Below are 8,217 nucleotides of genomic sequence, written 5' to 3' on the forward strand. Positions count from 1 at the left end.
CGACTCAAGCGATGCTTTAATGTTGCTAACCGTGGCGGATAATGTCACTGAAAGTCACCCCGATCGTGTTCTGATGGAAGAATGCAGGAATCTCATATCCAAACTTGGAATTACTCTAATCCATACTATGAGACAAGGAAATAATTGTGCTGATCATTTGGCGAAGTTGGGAAGGACGCAAAATGAAGACTTGGTAATATTGCATCGCCCACCACATTCTATGCAGCAATTGCTACTTGCGGATATGGCTCACGTAGCATATGCTAGGTATCCGAAGCATGTAACCTAATGATAAGCCTAGGACAAAATTATCGTGAAGTTGTAACATTTGTAAAAATCGAAAAGGATTTAATAATTTGAAAGATATTTTTTTGAATGATGAAGATCATTTCGAGTAATCTTTATTCTTCTCAATTTTTTTCTGACATTTTCTTTGCTCATTTGCACTATTTAATTCATTATACTTGCTGGCGATACTGTAACGATTGTTTAAATCGTACCGTCGTTGCTAATGTTTTTGGTATTATTTCATTTACGTAAGACTTAAAAAATGAGTAAAGCATATTAACCAACATTTCTTGGCGTTGTTAGATGTTTCATTTTAATATCATATTGAGGCCTAACCTAAACCTGTGCTCGAGAGATATATAGTTGTCCATATACTAATAACCTTAAGTTCATGGTGTGAAGATTAACATTCTGAAGAAATCACCAATGGGGTAGGAATTTTTGAAGATTCTCAGTTCATAGCACAAAAATAAGTTTAAAATGGATTTTTTAAACTTGTCACGCTAAAACAACCTATAGTATGCTGCAACAATTCTTTCTTCTAAGATCAAATAAATCTTTAAAAAAAATTATCATTCAAAAAGGCAATATTAGCCTCAAACTTTAACATCATCAATTAGAAGGTATACATATTAAAAAATGCCTTAAAAAGTAGAGACTTGTTTCACAATCTTTCTTCAGGTTGGCCATCCTTAATTCGAGACAAGGGTATAATAATAACTCGCCAATCCGAATTCTCCAATCTTGAGGTCGCAATTTTTTAGGAGCAAATTGCTTGGCTTAAGACATTTGCTGAGTGTACATATTTGAGTCCACGTAATAGCTGATACATGAATAGAAGTACTGCAAAATTAAATCAAGGTAACAGCAAACGTGGCAGAGTAACTTTAGGAAAGAAAGAGGTATTTTGAATGTAAGCTGGACCAACTTCCAGGCTTTCCTTCACATTATTAAAAGAAAATATTGTATACTCCTAATAATCTAGCTTAGCATGCCAGAATAAGGCCAGAACTACAATAGCAAGATTGATAACCTAGTCATTGGTGTGCCTTCTGTATCTATATCAGGAAGATATAGACATTTAGTATTCCAGGCTGCGTTATATAAGTTGGAGCACTATATAGGAACCAAATTTGATCTCTTTAATACTGTAGATCTTTGGCTCCTCATTAAATTACATAACTAATATATTGACACAGTGGCTCTTCATTTGCTCTAACGTTATGGATATATGAACTTAATGTACAACAGATAAAGTATACATACATCTAGAAGAAATATTGAATATTAAAATTTAGGATATTAAATCAATTAAATATTATGTACATATATATATACACACATACATACATAGATATAAGACATAGTGTCCATATAAAAGTAATTTTAAAACACACACACAAAAATATATCGATAATACACTTCCGCTTAGTGTAATTCTCAGGTATAAGCTAATCAACTAGTAATAGTTCTTAAGACTACTATTGATAAACTTTCAGTTAATAGGTGTAATTACTAATAGATAGGCTAATCAATCATTAATATTACTTAAGCATACCACTAATTTGCATCTGCTTTATGTAATTATCAATTTATAAGCTAATGAATCGCTAACATTTCTGACTGATATTACTAATACACTCCTACTTAGTGTAATTCTTAATGCATAAGCTAATGAATCAGTAATAGTTTTTAAGACTATACTAATACATACTTAATTAGTATAATTATCAATGTATAGGCTAATGAATCACTAGTGTTACTTCAAGATACCACTAATATTACTTAACGATACCACTAATAAACCTCCACTTACTTTAATTATCAAATTAAAGATAAACAATCACAAACATTTCTCACAAATATCATTAATACACTTCCATTTAGTGTATAATTATCAATGTATCGGCTAATCAATCACTAACGTTACTTATATAAGGATACCACTAGTTTACTAATCGTTAACGTTACTTAAGAATACCATTATTACACTTCTACTTACAGTAATTATCAATTTATAAAATAAACCATCACTAATATTTCTTACGGAAACGACTAATACACTTCTTACCGAGTGTCACGAACCCAAACCGGACCCGATCGTAATGGCGCCTCTCGTGAAACAAGGCTAGCCAACACAAACTCCCAAACCAATTAACAGTTATAATAATTCATAATTACATAAATAAGTGGTAAATCCTAAAATAGAGTGAAATAGAACAACTGCGGAAACAAACACAGCCCGACATCGGGGTGTCACCAGTCATGAGCATTTAAATATCCAACTAAGAGTAGGAAAAAGGACTACACAGTCTATTACAGAGCTAGTACAAAGGAAAGTAAAGATATGAGGGAGAAGCATTGGGCTGGAAACGTCGAGCAGCTACCTAGTGAACTCCGAACAACCTGCTGGAAGCAATCAGCTCTCGCTAGCGTGACCCGAGGCTCCTGAATCAACACATAGGGTGCAGGGAGTAATGTGAGTACGCCAACTCAGTGAGTAATAAAAGTAAAGACAGCTGAGCAATAAGAAAACATGTAAAACACAGCAAAATGCTACAACGAGGCAGTATAAGATCGGAGTAATGCAATAAGATAGTAAAAGCTCGTAGAAACACCTTAATTCAGTAAAAGCCTTTTTAAAACATCTTGTAGCAGTTTAAACGAGTGAATGAAAAACATGGAGAAAGATAGATACATAAAATCAACCCCTCAGGTACAATACCAACAGAATCAGCCCCTCGGGCTATCTCACAATCACTCCTATCAGCCCCTCAGGCAATAACACAGAACAACATCAGCCCCTCGGGCTATATCACGTCTCACACTGGGTACCCGTACTCACTGGAGGTGTACAGACTCCGGAAGAGGCCCCTTGCGGCCCAAGCGCAATATCAAGTTACTCTAGTCATCAGATGTTGGATCTGTATGGACAATCTCAATCTTTGGTCTTGAAGATGGATCGGAAAAGTTCCAGAAAGAATCAGAATTCTCGAAGAACACGTAAAATAAAACAGCTGATGCCAAAAATAATGCCAAGAGTAATAGATAAATCTGCCACTGTGCAATTGAAGAGAGGGAAAAAACAGGTCAATATTGGACTTAAATGCTCGTGCACGTCCCCCGACGCAAGAGAAAAGAAAAAGAGATAGACCTTTCCAACCACCGGACATTTAACTTTGTCACCATTGCTCCCCATTGAGAGGAAGTGGTAAGAGCAACACTGCCAAATGTGCGCCAATGTAGACTTAAAAGATATGTAGTAGGCAAATAGAATAAGAGTTTTGAGGGCATCTCCCATCGTGCACTATTATTTGCACCAAATCTAAATTTGATGTAAAATTTGGTGTTTTTTTGCTCCAATAAAACACCAAAATTTGCACCATTTTAGTGTGTGAATAGTGTCACACCAAATCGTCAACACCAAATTTGATTTATTATTATTTTATTCATCTTTTATTTTTTTGAACTTTTAATTTATCATATATTGTGTATATAATTAATTTTTATATTAATATTTTTATAATTTTAATTTTATATCTTATTTTTGTCACGACTCAAAATCCCTCCGAAGGAATCGTGATGACACCTAGTCTCTAAACTAGGTAAGCCTAACATTAACTGAAATAACATTAACATTTACTAACTTCAAATTAAATAACTCTAAATAAATCACAATTCCCAAAACCGGTGGTACAAGTCACAAGCCTTTCTAAGAGTAGTAATACAAAATAAATACAACACTGTTCCAGAACGAGATGGAATCAATGGAACGTAAATAATAAACGAAGGTGACCCCGAGGCCTGCGAACGCAGCAACTGGTTACCTTGAGTCTCCACCGCGACAATCCGTACAGCTACTATCAATCAATACCTGAATCCGTACAAAAAAAAATGTACAGAAGTATAGTATGAGCACACCACAACGGTGCCCAGTAAGTATCAAGACTAACTTCGGCGGGGTAGTGACGAGGAACAGTCAAGACACCTACTAGTCAAATGAAACGAATAGGATATGATAATAAAATATCAGGACAAAGGTAACAAAGTAATATCAACGACAGAGAGAAATCAAAATACAACAATTGAGAAAACAAAGGGAGAGCACGTATAGTAACAAACGATAATCAAGTAAATCAAATAACCAAGTAGATCAACACTGACGTAATAGGGACACAGACAAGTAGGAATGTATTCAAATAAAGAAGGCAATGTCAACTCAATCAATCACATCATGTCTATACACAATCCCGACCAACTCAATCCTCGGTTTCTCATATCATAATCATAACTTTCGAACCTTCAGCACACATGACATCTTGTGCCCACATATTTTTCCATCTCACTTTTCACAACAACATTCTCAATTACATAACATAAAGTAAATTATAATTTCTAGACCAATTAAGAAAAACAGTGAGAAGATAAAGTTGATTTTAGAAATCATTTGAGTAAAGAAAGTACCCTTTTCAAATAAAATGCAACATCAAATAAAGTATTACCTTTAACATGAGATTTAATAAATTACGACTTAGTAAAAACCCCCGTTTAAGTAAAATACACCTCAGACGGTTAAAGAAGATTTAATTGAGAAACTAAATGAATAATAAAGGTAACAATTTTTGAAATTTGAAGTATTGAAATATATATATATATATAATTACGGAGAGTTCAAATTGAAAAGAGATCATGCAAGGCAACGTAGTATAAATTCCTTTATTTTAAATCACGATATTACTAATAACTCAACGACATGGGAGCAAAATATAGAGGGGAACCTCAAATACAGTAAATAAGTAGAGAAGCAAGGTAATTATCAACTTTGAAACCAATAGAAATAGTAAAACAGTAACAAGCGCACGACATCACCCTTCGTGCTTTTACTCTCGTCCTCACCATAGAAATCAACAGAAACGGCACGACATCACCCTTCGTGCTTTTACTCTCTCATAATCATGGCACGCATCACCTTTCGTTCTTTTACTCAATAATGTGGCACGACATCATCCTTCATGCTTTTACTCTCACAGAATATGGCACGACATCACTCTTCGTGCATTAACAATCACAATATCGGCACAGCATCACCCTTCGTGCATTAATACTCACAATATCGGCACGTCATCACCCTTCATGCATTAACACTCACTCACAATCTCATGCACTGCATCACCTTCATGCTTTACACTCTTCTTCACCTAAACAACAGAAACAATAACTTTCCGGCAAGGGAATCAACAATAGAAACAATAACATCCCAGCAAGGGAATCAGTAATAGAAATAATAACATCTCGGTAAGGGAATCAGCAATAACCAATCTTGTTTTAACAGTTAGCTTCGTAATATAGATCTCAACTTGAGTCAATACTCAACAATGAAAAATTACCTAGAGAATATCATAAGACTTGTTCAACATGAATAATCGTCAATTGAAGCATAAATAGTACATAATAAGGATCACGGAAAGACCAAGAAGCACAATAACCTTAACAAAATAACAAGTCATAAATAGCACGTGATAATTACACGGTAACCACAACAATTGGACATACAACATATTTGCACGAATTCATAGAGGAACTCACATTCAAAAAGTATCAAACAATAAGGAAGACAATCACTTCAATTAAGGCAAATAAGGGTCAAGTAACAAGTAGAGTTAGAGGAATGCTAACAACATCACATGGAGCATATAAGGGTAATTTTAGCAATTAGGAAACTCGATCATAACAGAATACTTCCCACATAATGGACATAAGGACCTAAGAACCCTAAAGCAAAATTTCCCACAAATAAGTTCGAGCACACACTCGTCACCTCGCATGCATGGACTACAATTAGCATAGAAGACTCAAATCCTAGGGGGAAGTCCCCCACACAAGGTTAGGCAAGATACTTACCTCAATCCGGCCAATTTACTCAATTTAGCTTTTCCTTTACCAATTCATTAACGCTTGACTCAATCTAGCCAAAAACGACTTGAATACATCAAACATTATACAATTTGTAAAAAGTCAACAAAAGTCAACTCCCTGGGCCCGCACCTTGGAACCCGACAAAATTTATAAAAACTGAACACACATTCCGCTATGAGTTCACCCATACAAAAATTATCTAATTCTGATATCATTTTGTCATTTAAATCATCATTTTACATTTTTGAAAGAATTCACAATTTTCCCCAAATTTTCCTTTAGATTCTCATGAATTTGATGTTAAATCTAAGATATAATCACAAAATATAGTTGGAAATTGATTAAAGACACTTACCCAATGATTTGGAGAAGTTTGGGTCTTTAGAAAATCACCTATGGAGGTTTAGGGTTTGAGAAAATTGAAAAATGAGTGAAAATCCCGTCAAAAACCTCACTTAACAGGCCTCAGCTGTCGCATTTGCGACCCAGGGTTCGCAATTGCGAACCCTCACAATTTGCGAATAAGGCAGGGCTGGCAGAAGTCGCATTTGCGACAAAAAGTTTGCATTTCCGAATAGGGCATCGCAATTGCAATGAATAAGTTCGCATTTGCGACCACACCAGAAACCAACAATTTTTCCCGATACGAAAATGAGCATAACTTCCTCATACGATGTCCAAATTTGATGAATATTTTTCCTGTGACTCCGTAATTTTGATACGGATCTAATGGTTCAATAAAAACTGAATTTGGATCTCATTTGCTTAATGTAGTATCATTTTTTCTTGAAGAAACGACGATGAAACATCCAAAAACAAGCGCAATATAGCCTAAACCTATCCGAAACTCACCCAAGCCCTCGGAACTCCAAACCAAACATGCACGCAAGTCTAAAAGCATCATACGGACTTGCTCGTGCGATCAAATCATCAAAATAACATAAAAAAAACTATGAATTTAACCTCAAAACTCATGATTTTCTAACTTTTCAACTGGACGTCCAAATCACGTCAAATCAATTCCGATTCTCACCAAATTTCGCAGATAGGACTTCAATATCATAACAAACTTGTACCAGGATCCGGAATCAAAATATGGGCCCGATACCAACGAGTTCAAACACTAATTCATTTCTTTATTTCCTTTAAAAACCAGCACAATAATTTTCTTCAGAAATTATTTTATAAAGCTAGGGACCTCGAAATTCAATTCCGGGCATACGCCCAAGTTTCATATTTTACCGCGGACTTGCCGGGGTCATCGAAACATAGATCCGGGTCCATTTACCAAAAATATTGACCAAAGTCAACTAAAAACTAAATTTTAACTCTAGAAATTACTATATTTTTTCATATTTTCACATAAAAGCTTTTCGGTATCACTTCCGGACTACGCACGCAGGTCGATACACATAATATGAAGCTACTTGTGACCTCAAACTGCCGAACCATACGAAATTGCTCAAAACGACCAGTTGGATCGTTATATCCTCCTCCACTTAAACATACGTTCGTCCTCGAACGTGCCCGGAGTCGTTCCAAGGCCATCAAACCACTGCATGAGCTCCTCATACATACACCCGAACAAGCTGAATCGAGCCAAAAATTCCAATCCAGAATACAATCATATGATGTTCCACATAACTCACATACTCGAAGCAATAACCTCTGACCACCATAGCTGCTCAAATAACATCCTGGATGCCGAAAATATACTTCACATTGAATACAATCTTGTTCCGGACTTCCACAACACTACCCATGATAAATAGACATGCGGAATCTCATAGCCGCCCATGAAGTCAACAAGTCACGAAGCTCTCTCGCCCGCCAAGGGTCATTACCCAAATCTTAGCAGAAACACCCTCTCACTTCCAAACACTCCCAACCCCCCAATACCATAACACTAATCTTAGGTCTAAGAACCTCATCTCAGCCAATACAATAAATCCAACTAACAACTCATCATGGAACCACACAGATTCTTACACTACACACCAAATCAGCAATAAC

The sequence above is a fragment of the Nicotiana sylvestris genome, chromosome 5 (assembly GCF_000393655.2).
Source record: "Nicotiana sylvestris chromosome 5, ASM39365v2, whole genome shotgun sequence".
NCBI lineage: Eukaryota > Viridiplantae > Streptophyta > Magnoliopsida > Solanales > Solanaceae > Nicotiana > Nicotiana sylvestris.